Below are 17,708 nucleotides of genomic sequence, written 5' to 3'. Positions count from 1 at the left end.
TTAAACACATGGTGAGAGGAGGACTTGAGGCACTCAGCCTATCAAGCCCAAAATTTTCATCCTACGCTTGATTATCATTGCTTGTGTGTTGGTATTATCTATATAGAGTCACAAAACTCATTGTTGATTTATGTATACATTTATAAATCCATGTCACTTTATGAGGATAAAAAACCGATTGTAGAACTCAGGATTGAACTGGAGTGTGATACATGCATCCAGTACTCGTGGCAGCCTACTCAATAACAACAGATATTTTGCAACATCAAGTAGCATGGTACCTTGTCCGAGTCTACTCACAACATGTAGCTCCTCCTCAGTGAGAATCTTATCAACCAGAGAGTTCTCTTGGCTAGTTCTGGCTAAGTCCATACCCCGAATGGCAGTCAGTTTGAAAGGAAGTTGGTGCCACATAGGTTAGGTCTCTTTGAGACCGCCATTTGGCCAATCACTCCTCTGAGACTGTCATAATTTGGGCTCCAAGTTCAGCCATTTGTAGCACGGTTTTCAAACCAACATTTTTCAATGTGACTTCGACCCTTTGATTGTCACTTTAGTTGCTCTATCTCTAAGAGATTTGGTTGCCAAAGCATATTATTGAATGTCATAGTTAAATGTAGTTCATCGGCTTCCTCATCAAAGAGATGAGTTGCATGCGTTCATGTAGGAGCTTGTCATAGTGCTCATTAAGATATTCTTACTCTTCCCATGATAGTGGATATGGCAATTATTCCTCAAGCTGCTTTTTAGGGAATGTGCCCATGTCTGTAAGGACGTAGACACGTGCGAATATTTTGAGTTTAGCATCCAACTTAGCTAAGCACTCTGTAAGACTTCTATGTTCTATGAAGGCTTGCTCGGTTGCTATCTCATGCAAGGTTTTGGGGGCTTCCATAGGCTTTAGCATAGCTAGGGGCTCAGACCTAGATGAGCAAGATTGATCAATGCTAGGATTGCTTATGTCCTTGGGGTTTTCATGTTTCTCCTAAGGCTTTGTTGCTCTTGCGTCGTGGTTCTCCTTGGATATGACTGGTATAGATTTGTCACCCTGTTTATGAGTGTTGTATCCACTCCTGATTGGTCAATGCAAGTTCTGTTGTGAGCGGATTGAGTGTTGTAAGCAACCGTTGATGGTAATGGTTGCTTTGACTTATCAGAACACATGGATGCATTTGAGGCTTCACAACTATTAGGAGAGATGGCAATGGGTTCATTCGTCGATGGGCTTGATGTTTTATTCCTCAGCTCTTTAGTGATCTTGGTCTCGATCTTCTTTGCGTCTACCGCCACTTGCAACTGCTGTCGTTTTCATTGTTTTCTCCTCTTTTTCTTGGGCAATTGAGGTGTATCCTTTAAAGACTTAGGACCATGAACTAGGTCAGCCGCCATTGATGTGCTTGGTTGGGCCTCGACATTCTCTTTTTCTGGTGTGTCCTCATGGGACATAACCGTGGCCAGCTAAACAACCTCACTAGGTTGAGAGGGTACAACTACCTCTCTTTGTGGAGAGTCTAATTCTTTGGCCAATTCTCTTTCGTTTAGCCCCTCATCCGATTGCATTGGCAGTTGCTCTTGGTCGGGGGGTGTTTGCTTTAGGCTCTTGCCCTTACCCATTGGAATATGCCTCCATTGCTTCTTATTAGAGTGGGCGTTGTGTTTAGAGCTGTTTTTCTCTTACTCTGGGGATTTCAGTGACTCTAGTGTAGAGCCAGGAGACGGTTTAGGGTTCCTACGATATAGGCTTGGATAAAACTAGTTGAAGAAGTCAGGGTTGTATTGATGGGATACATAGGGATCTAGGATTGCAGGGACTTGAGCGAGGCAGAAGACATATGCGCTAACATCAAGTACCATGCTCCCTACTCCTAGCCTACTAGCCACACATAGATCTTCTGCCAGAAGCAGTTTATCATCTAAGGGATGTTTTTGGATAGTGACAAAAAGCTGGACCTCAAGGACCGCTGCCAACACTCGTAATGAGGTTGGGACAACGTACGTGGGATCATGTATTGATGTCCAAAGGGCATTCCTTTGCTCATTGAGTGTCATCAGTCAGTGACTAATTTTGGTTGCAAGACTCTGATTGGAGTACCATTTCTGCACAAAGTTATATTTCCTTTCCCTTTCTGTTTGATTGCTTCGAGCTTTTCCTTGTTTCTCTCACATTGAGCAGTATAGAGTGAGGGTATCAAGTGCAATTCTCTAGTTGTGGCCTTTGGGATATCCTTTATGACTTCTTTAGCAACAACTAAATAGCGGGAGCAAACATGTTGTTGCTCGTCCCAAGTCAGGGATTCGGCTATGAGCTTTGTGTGCTCTGGTGTTGGCCTTCCGATGTCCACATGGACATACGTACGTGTAATGGCTGTCAACTTGTGATCAAGCTTCATCAGGAACTTCATCTTTGATTCATTGGTTAGATGCGCCATCTCCTTTCCCAAATCTTTGAGAGTTTTCTCCTCAATCCTAGGCTTTAGGTGCTTTGGAAGTGTTGGAGGTGTCAAGGATGTTAGCTGTGACACCTCTTCTGCATGTGAATTGCTAAGGACATGTTCCACAAGGGGTGTCGTCATGGCCAAAGGTTGTGATTGCTGTGATTCCTGATTGGAAGTAGTAGCAGTGAGTTCAGTGGACTGTCTACTATGGATAGACTGCAATGTCAAGCCCTTAAGTAGATCAAAAGTGGCAGTGTCTTCTGTTGCCCTTTGTGCATTCACTTATGCAGATCGAGCATCAGTTGAGTTGGTTCCGATGGATTGAACAAGCATATCCTCAGGCTGAAAATTAGGGATGGTATCATGTCTCACATCTTAGACGTTTGGAAGTTCGGATGGAGATAGAGATTGGGATTGAGTAGCTATACTTGACAACTGTTGTTGTGCTTCCTGTGTCCATTTAGAGAAAGAGGGTGTAGGAGATTCGGGACTCCTAGGTGGACTTGGCACTCGCTGGAAGATTTGCTCATGACTGTTAGATGATTCTGCCATTTGCTTTGTTGAGCAATTAGCCTTATCATGAGCAACATTGTGCCTATGGTGCTCATTATCCTCTTGGGAAGTCAATGGCTCCTTGAGCACTAATGGCTTTTGTGCACACTTGACAGTTACATCTGATATCCGCTTGTTAAGCATGCTAGGCTGAGGATCTACCCTTCGAATAGTCCCGTTTGGTTTCTTGATTTCAATCGTGAGGGGCTCGGTCACTTCAATGTTTTTGACTCGAGACTTGGTTTTTTGTTTAGATTTCCTCCTACGCTTCTTCGCTCTTGATACGCCCTGGTCTTCAACTGACAGAGGTGGTTTAGCAAGGGGTTTTGGTACCAAAATCCATCGGTTACTTGCGTAATACCCTTGAGCATGTAGCAACGCTTTGAATATCCATTGCGGCGTGCTGGCTCTCCACCGATATCTTCGTCTATAAGGCTCGGGCTTCTTTTGTGGTCTTCTACAATATTTGTAAGTCCAAAGCCTATCCTTGGCATTGTCTCGCGACCTTCTTGTTTCAAGCATGGCCTTGCTCACTGGTTCTCTCTGTTCAACATGCACTTGTATCAACTCTTTCAACAAGTCCTTGCTCTCATCACTAGACTTGCATGGTATGTCAGAATGTTCCTTGTTGTTAACCCTCAAACGAACAAGCTGAAAAATCCAAAAAACCTAAAGCGAAGGACAAGGCTAAGGCAAAAGTGGAAGGGAACACGAAGGCATGCCAAGAAAAATATGGGAACACAAGAAGTGTAGAAAGTCCTAAATCAAGGAAAAAGGCGCATGAGAAAAAGTGTGAGTCTATAAATTTGTAAAAAAGTGCAAGGCACACCGTGATTTATTTTAAGAGTGCCGAGCTCTCACCCGTGTAATTTGTAAAGGTAGATGGCGGTAGGAAGGACGCTAGGAAGATAGGAGGACAATGGGAAAAAGAGCCTAGGCCACGGCCGACCATGTAAAAAAGGGGATAAGGGGATGACCGCCCAAAAGGGATTTAGGGTTTTGTATATAAAGTTGAAAAGTGAATGAGAAGCTCATTCTCATGTGTGGCCAAAAGTAGCTCTCCTCTTCCTCTTCTTGTTCTTTTTGTTCTCGCTTGCTTGAGCTTGTGCTTGAGGGAGGGAGCGTGAGAGTGTGAGAGAGTGAGTGTGTGAAGGTGAGGGACCAGGGTGGAGAAGCTCTCCGTTTTCTCCTCTCTTCTTGTCTTGTCTTGCTCACAACAATGGAGCTTGGAGCGTAGAGCTTGAGGATGGAGCTCGCTTGAAGCTTGCACTTGGATCATGGAGCTACCGAAGTGCTCGGGAAAGGAGGTAACTTGATCGGGCATGGAGGTAAGCTTACTACACCCGTAGAGATGGATAGCGCGTTGGCTATGTGAGAGGTAGCCATTAGTGCTCAACTTGGAACGCTGGAAGCAATAAGCGGTCCATGGGTCTTAGCAGCTGATCGCCTCCACATTTTGGTTCCATTGCCGGGACCAATGGATTCAAGCCTTGAGCGCTTGCACTCTTCGAATCGAGCATTGAAGTAGGGTTTTCCCCCAAACCGATGCTTGAGGTACATAGGTAGGAAGTGAGGGAGTTGAAGAGGTATTCGATCTCCTTAGCAAGTAGGTTTTTGGTTTTTTGGATGCAATTTGTGAATATTATTGTGGGTTTTGGTGGCCTAAAGAATATTCAATTTGTGAATGTATGACATTTGACCTAGATATGTTACCTCTTAAAAATTAGATATCTATGATGCACAGCTAGAATAGTATATCAATATGAAAGAACTAATGATGAGTAATAGAATAATACGTAAGTGGGTTGTTTAGCAGGAAATAGGTTAAGAATGGTGTTCGATTTCTTAAATTGCTAAGGAAAGGTGAGAAAGACAAATGCATAAAACATGGATAATTGCTTGAGCTAGATCTCGTGTTTATAGATGCATATTTGTTTAAAGATAGGAATTATGCAATAGTACCATTGGAGATAGAAAGAGTACTTACAAAATATTTTTTCTAAATAGTACCTAGTGTTATGAGGGTTGCATCTTATATTAAGATAGGGATTATGCAATGGCATCATTAGGGAAGAGTTGATTCTAGAGATATAGTAAAGATGTAAGGTTTTTTGGGACTGTACCTTGTGCTTGCATGAGCATGTTGTTATCTAAGATAGATATATGCAATGGTATTGCCTTGATATCTAGAAATAGTACTTACAAAATATTTTTTTGAATCACACTTAGTGTTAGGAGGGTTGCGCTAAGGGGCTGCCCAGCCACCGACTTGTCCACTCAAAGGGAAAAAACTGGGTTGGGTGGGGGTGGTTTACAATGGGCAATTTTGGTGACACTCTATTGGCCCCCTTAACCTAAGGGGATTTTAAGCTTAACATCTTAAGTAGATTTACTCTGTATATCATAAAGTCTACTTGTAGTGTTACATTCTTTCTATAGTTTTGAAGGAATAGCAATTAGAGGCCAACAAACTTACTCCAATATAAGTATGTAAACACATGATCTATTTCAATTCATTGCTCAATGATGATCATTAGTGGAGTGATTTCAACAAAGTCTTATAAAAGTGCAATCTCTCATTGCAAACCTTGCCCAATAGAGTATGTTGTGCATTGTAAAATTACATGAGTGTAAAAATGTTGAACTTTTAGGAGAGGTTTTGAAATGTTCATATCAAGTTTACAATTGTACCTTGCAAATTTCTCACTTTACAATAGTGCATCTATTGCTAATGTAAGACCATAAGGTTCAACTTTGCCAAGTGCTTGACTTGTTGTAAAAAAGACTCCATGAGATTTGGATGGTGGGAAGGACACAATGAATGGTCCAGAGGGAAAAACATTATGTCGACATTTCATACATAGATTGATTGTATTAGTAAATCATGCTTGTTTAAAGGTGAGAATTGAGTTCAATGTCATATCAAAATTTTCAAGGAAAACAATCTATCTTAGATTCATGCATAACGATTTTTAGGGAGGATTGAGTTTAATGTTAATTTTATCAATGGCAAGTGATGTTGATTGAAGGACTAATGCCTCAAATGGCCATTACTTTGCAAAATTTAGGTTTTTGAAAAGTCTAGCATAGGTTGAGAGGCATGATTGATTGTCCGGGTTCATAGTTGTAATATTCTAGTATTATTACAAAATGACAATCATGACACCATAAGGTAGAGTTGTGCTGGAAATTTGATGGCAACATATTGAAGAGGGCAATGGCGTAGTAAGATGCCACATACATCTCATGTTGACTCCCATTTTCTTCATTCTAATTCATCCAAGGCTAGTTCTATCCCTTATTTTGTTTGATGGGGAGGTTAGGACAAGGTGGTTTGTCCGTTTGTCTTAGTAGACCTTCAAAGATGGGAAATTCTAGTGGGAAGCTCCATCAATAGTTCCTTTAAATTGTTTTCGACAAGAATCAAGGGCAATGGTTTACCTACCCTTATTGCCATATGTTGTGGATACTAATCATATGAAATGGAAGTTACTTCCTCCATTGTTTCATGTTTGGAAGTAGCTATATTAAAGTAGAGATTTTTTTGGGGGGGGGGGTGCGTGTTTAAAACTCATATCTCTAAGGGTTACCATTGAAGGTACGATAGAGTAGTGATTTTAGATGTGAAAGGATACGACATTAATTAAATGTTGGCCTTACATATCAAGGCTTGTGCTTGGAACCCTTGACAATCGATCAACATTTGGCCCCCATTACGATATCCACCTCGGTGATTAGCCATGTGGAGGTACAACATAGATACTTTATACATCATTCCATAGATGCAAAACCCTCAACTTTGGGTCAATCACACATTCTCACTTCCACTTGACCTAGCAAGTCTTATATACATAGAGTGGGGGCAATGGTTGCTACTAGCTCCATAGCATGTGGGGGCAATGGTTGCTACTAGTTCATTTGTGAAAAGAGCTCCATGGATGAGGGAAGTCTCCCACAAACGTTTGAAACTGTTTGAACTATGTGCATAACGCAATGGAGAATCTAGTATGACTTTTTCCCTTCTTCACCTACACAACTTTCCCCTTTGAGAAAAGAGTGGATTAGGGTGCAAGCAAAAGTTGGACTCAACATTGGGTATAATGGCCCTCGAGAGGGAATCAAGAGGGCGATGGGGCACCAATTGAATGTCTTCGTGTGAAAGTGCTCTAAGGCGAGTGATAGGAGCACACGATTAATGATTAGGATGAGATGATAGACTTCAATGAGGAAGGAAAGTTGTCAAGGCATGGTCGGAGCCTTGGGATGTAAGAAAATCCAGCTTTAAAATAATCCAGAAAATGAATGGCAAGTGTGGGTGCACTGGCTGGTGGTGGCAGGTTTGCTTTTTGGACGAAAAGCCTTGGGGGACGGGGCCCGTCTTCCCTCCCCTCTCTCTCTCTCTCTCTCTCTCCCCCGGCTTACTTTCGATCTAGGGTAAAAAAAAAAAAGAGACCAGAATTCAAACAAACACAGCTCAGCTGCTCAGTCCCTCCCCCCTTCTCTCCCCGACATCCATTTCATCCCCTTTCTCCATACGTAGTTATCTCTCTCTCCTCCAGCCCCCCTCCCGCTCCCTCCCCCCTTCCCGACAGCCATTCCACTCGAATCTCAAGGTATGTGCCTGCCTTCTACTTTCGTTTGTTGCTTAGGTGCACATGTCCATCCTTTCGTACAGCCTCGTCCGGGATCTGTTTACACGCATTTGCTGCCATTGCTTCTGCAATGTGCCACATTAAAGTGAAGTCTTAGTAAATCGTCATTTCGATCGAGCAGATTGCTTAGTTAATCACCTTTGTTCTGGAGATTGTAACCCGTGGCTGAAGCCTGGAAGCTAACTCATGCACGCACAATCCTTATCGAGACCTGTAATTCGCTGCATTTTGCCCTCGGAGATCTTGACATAAGTTTTTTTCACGTTTTTCCAGCGTTGTAGCAGCTGAATGAGAGGAAGCCCTTACTACTGGAGTACAAATCGAGATTCAACCGTATCATCAAGCTAAGCTACCAAGCAACATACAGCTCCCGAATAATGTATGGACTCATATTGTATTTATCAGAATTGATTTTCACACAACACGGTGCATTTGCTTTTACACAGGCTTTTCAATGACATATAAAATCACAAGATTTTTTGCTCGAGGTTTCCTATCATGCATTTAGGCTAGTGGCATTTTTCCACCCATCGTCCAAACAATTTTACAGGCCAAGCAAGAATAACAAAATAACAAATGGTACTGAGAAACTCAAAATAGGTTGACATACGCATAGCAAGAGCACCATGCCATTTACGCATGGCAGATTTCGGCCCAATGCTGAAGCCTGGGAGCTAACCTTGAGTGTGCATGGTCCTTATTGAGACCTGTAGTTGGCTACATTTTGCGCCTAGGGGTCTTAACCTCAATCTGTTCATGTTTTTCAAGCATTGTAGCAGCTGTATGACAGGAAACCCTTCCTGGAGGAGAAATTGAGGCTCAACAGTATCATCAAGCTAAGCTGCAGCATACAATCAACACGGACCTTCTGAATAATGTATGGAATCATGTTGTATTTTTCAGAAATTCTTTTGAAGTAGACACGGTTTATTCACTCTTCTATAGCTCTGTTAAAATCAAATGAATATTTTCCATAAGTTTCCGACAATGTATCTGAGCTAATACCCTCTTGCACCATTGCTTGACCTCAACAAGGTCTTATACAAGGATAATCTTCAGGTGCATCATAGAAACAATTGTGCAAGGATCATCTGTGAGACAGATTCTTGTACAAGGATCATTTTTAGGTGCATCACACAAATAAGTGCTATTGAGTATTCAAAATAGGTTGAAATATGCATACCAAGAACATCATGCTGTGGAGAAACCAAGTCACTCAGTACATTTCTTCTCCTTCATTCCTATTGTGGTTTCCATTCATTGCAAGCTTTCTAGGCGCCACCTGAGAGAGCTGGGGTGCCACCCAAAAGACTTTAGTGGTCACGAGTTGAGACAGTCTGTACATCTAAATCGGCACTGACTTCCCTCATTCACCCACTTAAGCATTCATTCCTTCTGATGCTCTGTCACTCTCTTCCATATTCTTCTCTCCTTTCTCCATCCTCTCCATTGTCGTTCACACCTTGTAAGGAGGACATTACAGTTTGTGGCTTTTGCATCCATCTCTACCTGGCGTTTTGCAGCCTACATCATGTGGTGTCAACCCTCCTCAATTGGTGTCATCATCAGGCTTGCGTTTGCAGCAATTTCAGGCTGTCTACAGCAGGTTACACCCTCTTTATAAGCCCTGCATCAGATACCTGCGTTTTTGTGTTTTCTTCACTCTTGAAGGGCTGCCAGTGGGTCGCTTGTTTGCAGCCACTTACACATAGAGATTTTCATTAGATATTCTTCAGTCTTCTTCTCTAATTGGTGACCCAGCACTAGTCGCCTTGATAGCAACCATCATCTTGTAGAGATTTCAGTATATCCTTAATCTCTGACAAATCTTGAGGACCGCGTTTTTCTCCCTCTACAGCTAGTTGACTTGCCCTTCACTATTGAGCATTACCTTATATATTCTACTACTAAGAGAATTGCGTTTTGCTTCCTTTGTAGTGTAGGTTTCATTGAGATATTGCTGCATGATTAGATAGGATAGTGTTGTCATCTTTAGAGCTTTGGCTCAATTGTATCTGCTTGATTAACTTAGCATGACTCAATATTTATCATCATCTTCTTTTGTGTTTTCTTTGAGTTTCTTATTCTCTTAGTGTTTTCTGTACTTGATGTGTTTTTCCTTACAAACCCTATTGTCTCTTTGATATGGTATAAGTGCATATCATTCTGTCACACTATTTTGACATGGTATCAGAGTTGAGGTGCTCAAAGAGCTAGAGATCCTCATCATCGAACAAGGCAAAGACATGCTGTCACAACTCTATAAAAACAGAATTTGTATCCTTTTTCATTAATTTGTCTATATAATGATTTATTAAATTTTTTTCGTTTGCACTAATTAGATATAAAGAAAAGTGCATTGGAGCTCGCCACTGATGAGTGGTCACAGGTTATGGTGGACCCACGTGGTGGGTTAGAGAAAAGATAGTTTACACTTCCACCTATATGGCCTGATTGGGCGTTTGTGACCAGAACTCACGCATATCAGGGTTAGATTCGCACACAGAAATGATTGATGCCTTGAAGTGTGGGCTAGATCCGCCAGAACAGACAGTTACAATCAACAAGATGGCATGATCATGAAATGCTTGTACAATGTGTATGTGTGGGCTGAAAGCTTGAAATGCACATTTCTTTGCATAGGAAAGTCACACGAAGATTTTGATACCGTTTTTGCAATGTACACGGATAAAGCTTTCATATGACATTCATATTGGGGGGGTTCCTAAATTTTAGGAGGTCCCTAAAATTTAGGAGCCTCGAATTAGCCTAAAAATGCTAGTCCTAAGAAATAGGGATGTCATTCTAAAAATAGTAAATTTTGTACTCTGACTGTGCTTACTAAATTTGGTTGTTTTTATTCTTGATAGTATTCAGTCCAAAAAGGAAGGCCATAGAGAAGAGACAAGTGTCAAGACACTTGTTACACAAGTTTCCAAGTGTCCCACCACTTGTCACATTTTATCTGGACACTTGTCTTGTGCTACTCCACTTTCCTCTTTTGTACTAGCTCTTCCCTCTCCTATAAATAAGAGCTCGTTTTTCTTCATTTAAGATCATTTTTCTTTGTTGTAAACTCATGTACAGCACCCATAGATAGCCAGAAACTGGCCCCATCCATTCCCATCATCATTCCTCACTTCTCCATTATCAAGTTCCTCCATATTCCCCCTTCTATCACTGCTGTTTTACAGGACAGCAAGCCTGTAAGTTTATTACAGCACCTCCTTCTCGAGCTCTTTCTTCCATTTTAGCAACAAGAAGCAAACCCTATCCATGTACTACTGATCAATGATGAAGAAAGACTGATTTTTTCTCTTTCTTCTCTCATACTATAAAGAAATCAGTCCTTATCATTGCATAGTAGATAATGCATGTGTGTTTGTACATCTTTGCATGATCTTGTGAGAGTGAGAATTACTTCTCCTTACTCTCAGGTTGATTGTAACTGAGCTCTTCCCTAAGGGACTTGGGTTGAGCAGAAATACATTCCTTCGGGGGGGGGGGGTTGCCCATCTTTAACCCTTAATCTTGTCTCCATTACTTTTATATTTTCATGGCTGTAATTTTGTGAGTAATTTTCATTTTCAGCTTTATGTGTTCATTCTCTTTTATATTAAATCTCGAAAACAAGCGAATATCATAATTGTTAAGCATACTTCGTTGTTCGGGGCGTTTACAGTGGTATCAGAGCTTTGGCTCGGTCCTCACCCCAACATTGGTAGTATTTACAATTATAAGTTTGTTTGTTTTCAGCCCTTGCATTGAGTGCTTGAGCATATTTTTCTTAGAGTCTCAATGGATTAGTCGAGTGCTATCCTTCAAGCCATTCAAAGTCTTAGAGAGGAGAATCAACAAATTCGTGAGCAACTTCTCAAACTAGAAAAAGTTGAGAATCCCAAAGAATTCAAGGAAAGAAGCCCATCTGCTTCAAGGAGACAAAGCCATACCAATGAAAGGAGCCGATCAAGAAGTCCAACTACTTCTAAGAGACAGTTCCATTCTACTTCAAGACAAAGAAAGAGATCGCGTCGAAGCTTATCCTCTTTTTCAAAGTCATTTGGCGCCTACTCTAATGGACCCTCTTCTAGTGACGAAGAGTCACACCCTTCTCGTGGAAGACCTCATTATCGCCGAAGGTGTCGACATTCTTCATCCTTGTCTCCATCTTCATTCCCATCAAGGGCTTCATTATCTTCAACCTCAAGATCTGGGTATGGACGAAGGTATAAGAAGAAGAAGAAGACTAAGTCACTATCTCAACTTGAAAAGAAGATCAAGTTCAGTATGTATGATGGTTCCCGAAATCTTGATTTTCTTTTGAAGTTTATTAATCAATTTCAAATTTTGTATGGTCGTGACAAGTATAAAGAAAAAGAAAAGATTAAGTTTGCAGCTTTACATTTAACTGACTTAGCCCATATTTGGTGGACGGGGTTGGAATATGATCATGCTGTTCCAAAATCATGGCGGTCCTTTGTTCGCATGATACAAAGCCAATTTCTTCCTGTTCATTTCAAAAGAGATGTAAAAATGGAATGGAATCGGCTTTGGCAAAGGAAAAATGAGTCACTTGGTGACTATACCAAGAGATTTTGGGAGCTACTTTTGAAGATCCAACATTTCAAGAAGATCAGCAGTTCGAAAAAGCTTAGAAAGTTTCAAGGAGGTTTGCATTTTAAACTTCGTACTGCTCTTAATCATTATCATTGTTCTAGTCTCAGGGAACTCATTGACTATGCTGAGACATGGGAAATGGAGCACAATGGCAACAAATCATTCCAAAAGAATGATAAGAAGAGAGTAGCTGATCATGAGGAGTATTCAGCCCCAAATGAAGGACAAAAATAGCAGCAAAAGTAGCCATGAAATCAAAAGAAGATGAAGCCCTATGCACCTCCTAATGCTCCTCAATTTCGCTCCAATCTATACCCACAAGCAAAGCAACTTTCCGAAGAAGAAAAGCAGTGCTTCATGAAAGAAGGGAAGTGCTTTAAATGTGGACAAACAAGCCACATAGTGAAGCAATGTCCAAACAAAGGACAAAGCAAGGTTTCTGACAACAAGCCTAAGTCGCCAGTGAAAATCAATGCTATCAGTGATGTAGTTGCAAACACAACTCACACTCCAGAGATGTGCAAATTATTAAAAGCTTGGGGACAGTTGCAAGGTAAGCAAGCACTATTCTTGATAGATCTTGAGACGAATGAAAATGTCATTTCCTTGCAATTAGCTAAAGAGCTTGGGTTAAAGAATGAAGAGATGGATACTCCGGCAGAAGTTCGCCAAGCTTTAAATACCGATGAAGGTGACACAGTGAAGACAGTGACACCCTACATTGGCAAGCTCAAGTTTCAAATTCAAAGCTACAGTGACGAAGATACCTTTTGTATCGGAGACTTTGATGGTTGTGATGTGATTCTTGGCATGCCATGGAATCATAGAGTAGATTCAACCATCTTCTCTCAAAAAAAGAAGGTAGAACTTACCAACAAAGGCAAGAAGTACAAGATCCAAGCTAGAGTTTCTGGAGACACCATACCTATGGTAAGCCATATGCAAGTCTCTAGAGCAATTAAGGATTGTGTTCAATGTTGTTTGCTTTATGTCACTGATATAAAAGATAATATGAATGCTGAAAACCAAGAGCGGCTTCAGCTCTTGGAAAAGTATAAAGATTGTTTTTCGGAAGATCTTCATTATCAGCTTCCCCCAGAAAGGCCAGAAGACCATCATATTGATATTATTCCGGGCAGTTCTCCTTGTAATATAGCACCATACCGTGTGAGCCGTCCTCAACAAGAAGAAATCAGAAAGCAAGTCGAAGACCTACTTAACCGTAGGCTAATTAGGCCAAGTAGCTCACCATTTTGTTCACCGGTTCTTCTTGTTCAAAAGAAAGATGGCACATTCAGGATGTGCATTGATTATTGAGTCCTCAATAAAATCACTGTGAAGAATCAGTTTCCTATTCCTAGAATTGACGAGATTTTGGATCGTCTAGGAGGCTCAAAGGTTTTCAGCCGCATTGATCTAAAGAGTGGTTATCATCAAATTAGGGTAATACCACAAGATGTACACAAAATTGCTTTCCGTACTTCATACGGTCTTTATGAATTCTTGGTGGTTCCTTTCGGATTAACCAATGCACTAGCCACCTTTAATCGAATGATGGAGCGCATCTTTAGAGAGTATCGACAATATGTCAGTACTTTCTTTGATGATATTCTTGTCTTTAGCAAGAATGAAAAGGAGCATCATCAGCACTTGGAGATTGTTCTACAATTATTCAACAAAATCAACTCTTGGTAAATGGTAAAAAGAGAATTTTTCATGCATAAAATAAATTACCTTGGGCATGTCATCTCTTCTGAAGAGATTCAGATGAATCCTGAAAAGATTAGGATAATCCAAGAATGGCCTCATCTTCATGATGTACATGAGGTGCGATGGTTTCTTGGCTTATGCTCTTGTTACCGCTGCTTCATCAAGCATTTTGCATATATGGCTTCTCCACTTCATGACCTTACAAAGAAGAAGACCTCTTTCCAATGGAAGAAAAAAGAGAAGGTAGCCTTCACAAGGCTGAAAACAGCTCTTACTTCTCGATCTGTTCTTATTATTCCAGATTTGGTAAAACCATTTGTGATGGAAGCAGATGCTTGCGGTGATTGTATTGGTACAGTGCTAAATCAAGAAGGCCATGCCGTAGCCTTTGAAAGCCGCCGTCTAAATGATGTGGAGAAAAGGTATGACATATATGAAAAAGAGCTCTTAGCAGTGGTTCATGCTTTGAAGATATGGAAACATTATCTTTTAGGCAATGAATTCCTTATTAAAACTGATTATCAAAGCTTGAAGTATTTCAAGACTCAAAAGCATTTGCAGGAGAAACATGCAAGATGGGAAAATTTCTTGTCTATGTTTCATTTTCAAATTATGTACACTCTAGGGAAACAAAATGTAGTTGTTGATGCACTTTCTAGAGCGCCTCGCATTGTAACTATTACAGTGGCTCATCGTGAAGATTTTCAAACGATGAAGAATACTTATGATGAAGACACTGATTTTACAGCAATTTGGTCAAATTTACAGCAAGGAGGTTCTCATCCAGATTATTTCATCAAAGACGGTTACCTTCGCAAGAACAATCGCCTTTATGTCACTCTTCTTGTTCGACAAAAGTTGCTTAAAGAAAATCATGAATCCCCTTATGCAGGGCATAGAGGGAGGGCAGCCACTCTAAGTGCAATTGAGCGCTACTTTTATTGGCCAACATTATGAAGAGATACACATAACTTCATTGAGGCTTGTCTAGTATGCCAAAAATCCAAGTATGATAGGTAGAAGACTCCAGGATTGTTGCAACCTCTTCCAGTGCCCAAAGATCCATGGGAATCTATCACAATGGATTTCATCTCAGGTATTCCAACAACACCTCAAGGTCATGATATGATTTGGGTCATAATTGATCGATTCAGCAAGCAATCACATTTTATTCCATGTCATAAAACATTGAAATCCGCACAAGCTGCAAGACTTTTCATTCAACATATCTTCAGATTACATGGTATGCCTCCTGAGATCATTTTAGATAGAGACTCCAAATTCACAAGTAACTTTTGGCGTGCTTTATTTGAGAATTTGGGAACCACTTCAAAGTTCTCCTTAGCTTTTCATCCTCAAATTGACGGCCAAACAGAGGTGATGAATCTCACTCTTTTGGATATGTTGAAAGCTTATGTTAGTGAACATAAGTCACAATGGGAGAAATATCTTCCATTATTGGAGTTTGCTTACAGCAATACAGTGCACTCATCCACAGGGAAAGCTCCAAATGAAATAGTATAGGGTAAAGTGATTCCTCCTCCAATTATTCCCACTAAAGATAAGATTTTTGTTGTTGATGAGTTTGCTTCAGATTTAAAAACAACAATGGATCAAAGTTCGAGCCACTATCAAAGTTGCCCAAGAGCGACAAAAGAAGCAAGCGGATAAACGAAGAAGACCTTTGGCTTTTGAAAAAGGTCAATATGTCTCGCTCAAGTTTGATAAAAGCAGGCTCAAACAAGGTTCCGATCAAAATTCATCTTTTCCAAAGCTCTCCAGTAGATACTTTGGACCCTTCAAAGTGATTGAGAAAATAAATGAAGTTTCTTATCGACTTAAGCTTCCTGCTCATCGGAAAATACACAATGCTTTTTATGTAAGTTTGCTAAAACCTTACATAGGACCAAAACCAAAGGAACCCATTACTGAAGATCCCTGAGAAGTTAAAGAAACAGAGCAACTCTTGGAACCTGAATAGATTTTGTTTCACAAGGATCAAACCACGAGAAGTGGCCTTGTGACACGAAAATTCTTACTAAAATTCAAGAATCTACCCACAACAGATGCACAGTGTCAGACTCAGAAGATGAAGAAGACTAGAGGAAAGCAGTCCGATACTAAATGAGCACGAGATTCGTTTCACCTCCCAGCCTTGCCTAGTTCATTGCTGGCCACACTCATCGTGATTCGATTGCCAGCCGTCAAACCTTGGTGAGTTCTACTATTCTTGGACTCTCTTTAATTTTAGGCTCCCCTAAACCCCGTTGGGGCGCCCAAGACCCCGGACGGTCATGCCTCGTGCATGTTTCCCTTAATTTACCTTATAAATATAACACACAGGAGGTAGATGAAAAATTCATGAAGGATTACCCAGACATTCTTCAGCCATATCAAGAAGCTTTTCAGCTGAGGACAGCTGAATAAAAGCCAGAGGGCTGTCACAACTCTATAAAAATAGAATTTGTATCCTTTTTCATTAATTTGTCTATATAATGATTTATTAAATTTGTTTCCTTTGCACTAATTAGATATAAAGAAAAGTGCAATGGAGCTGGCCACTGATGAGTGGTCACAGGTTATGGTGGACCCACGCGGTGGGTTAGAGAAAAGATAGTTCACACTTCCATCTATATGGCCCGTTTGGGCACCTGTGACTAGAACTCACGCATATCAGGATTAGACTCCCACACAGAAAGGATTGATGCCTTGAAGTGTGGGCTAGATCCGCCAGAATAGACAGTTACAATCAACAAGATGGCATGATCATGAAATGCTTGTACAATGTGCATGTGTGGGCTGAAAGCTTGAAATGCACATTTTTTTGCATAGAAAAGTCACATGAAGATTCTGATACCGTTTTTGCAATGTACACGGAAAAAGCTTTCATATGACACCCATATTGGGGGGGTCCCTAAAATTTAGAAGCCTTGAATTAGCCTAAAAATGCTAGTCCTAAAAAATAGGGATGTCATTCTAAAAATAGTAAATTCTGCACTTTGACTGTGCTTACTAAATTTGGTTGTTTCTATTCTTGACAGTATTCAGCCCAAAAAGGAAGGCCATAGAGAAGAGACAAGTGTCAAGACACTTGTCACACAAGTTTCCAATTGTCCCACCACTTATCACATCTCATGACATGTGGTTGGACACTTGTCTTGTGCTACTCCACTTTCCCCTTTTGTACTAGCTCTTTCCTCTCCTATAAATAAGAGCTCGTTTATTTTCATTCAGCATCATTTTTCTTTGCTGTAAACTCATGTATAGCACCCATAGATAGCCAGAAACTGGCCCCATCCATTCCCATCATCATCCCCCACTTCTCCATTATCAAGTTCCTCCATATTCCCCCTTTTATCACTGCTGTTTTACAGGACAGCAAGCCTGTAAGTTCATTACAGCACCTCCTTCTCGAGCTCTTTCTTCCATTTTAGCAACAAGAAGCAAACCCTATCCATGTACTGCTAATCAATGATGAAGAAAGGTTGATTTTTCCTCTTTCTTCTCTCATACTATAAAGAAATCAGTTCTTATCATTGCATAGTAGATAATGCATGTGTGTTTGTACATCTTTGCATGATCTTGTGAGAGTAAGAATTACTTCTCCTTACTCTCAGGTTGATTGTAACTGAGCTCTTCCCTAAGGGACTTGGGTTGAGCAGAAATACATTCCTTCCCGGGAGGGGGGGGGGGTTGCCCATCTTTAACCCTCAATCTTGTCCTAATTACTTTTACATTTTCA

General features: G+C 40.7%; 1 protein-coding gene across 5 annotated transcripts in view; it reads left to right on the top strand.

The window, feature by feature from the left end:
- The first annotated feature begins 7,446 nt into the window (after positions 1 to 7,446).
- The window catches only part of SPK1 (guanyl-nucleotide exchange factor), a 109,587-nt gene continuing 99,325 nt past the window's right edge, over positions 7,447 to 17,708 (top strand). Inside the window, exons 1-3 of one of the 5 annotated variants that reach the window (XM_087682969.1) lie at positions 7,447 to 7,600; positions 7,913 to 8,018; positions 8,430 to 8,516. The gene's annotated coding sequence lies outside the window, so the exon portion shown is untranslated. Of the gene's footprint in view, positions 7,601 to 7,912; positions 8,019 to 8,407; positions 8,517 to 17,708 lie in introns of all 5 variants that reach the window. The other 4 variants (XM_087682967.1, XM_087682968.1, XM_087682966.1 and 1 more) reach the window with 4 other exon arrangements.

The sequence above is a fragment of the Lygodium microphyllum genome, chromosome 8 (genome assembly GCF_053477565.2).
Source record: "Lygodium microphyllum isolate KBCC chromosome 8, Lygodium_microphyllum_v1.1.10, whole genome shotgun sequence".
NCBI lineage: Eukaryota > Viridiplantae > Streptophyta > Polypodiopsida > Schizaeales > Lygodiaceae > Lygodium > Lygodium microphyllum.
Note: the sequence above shows the minus strand (reverse complement) of the source record. Positions and strands in the feature narration are given on the sequence as shown.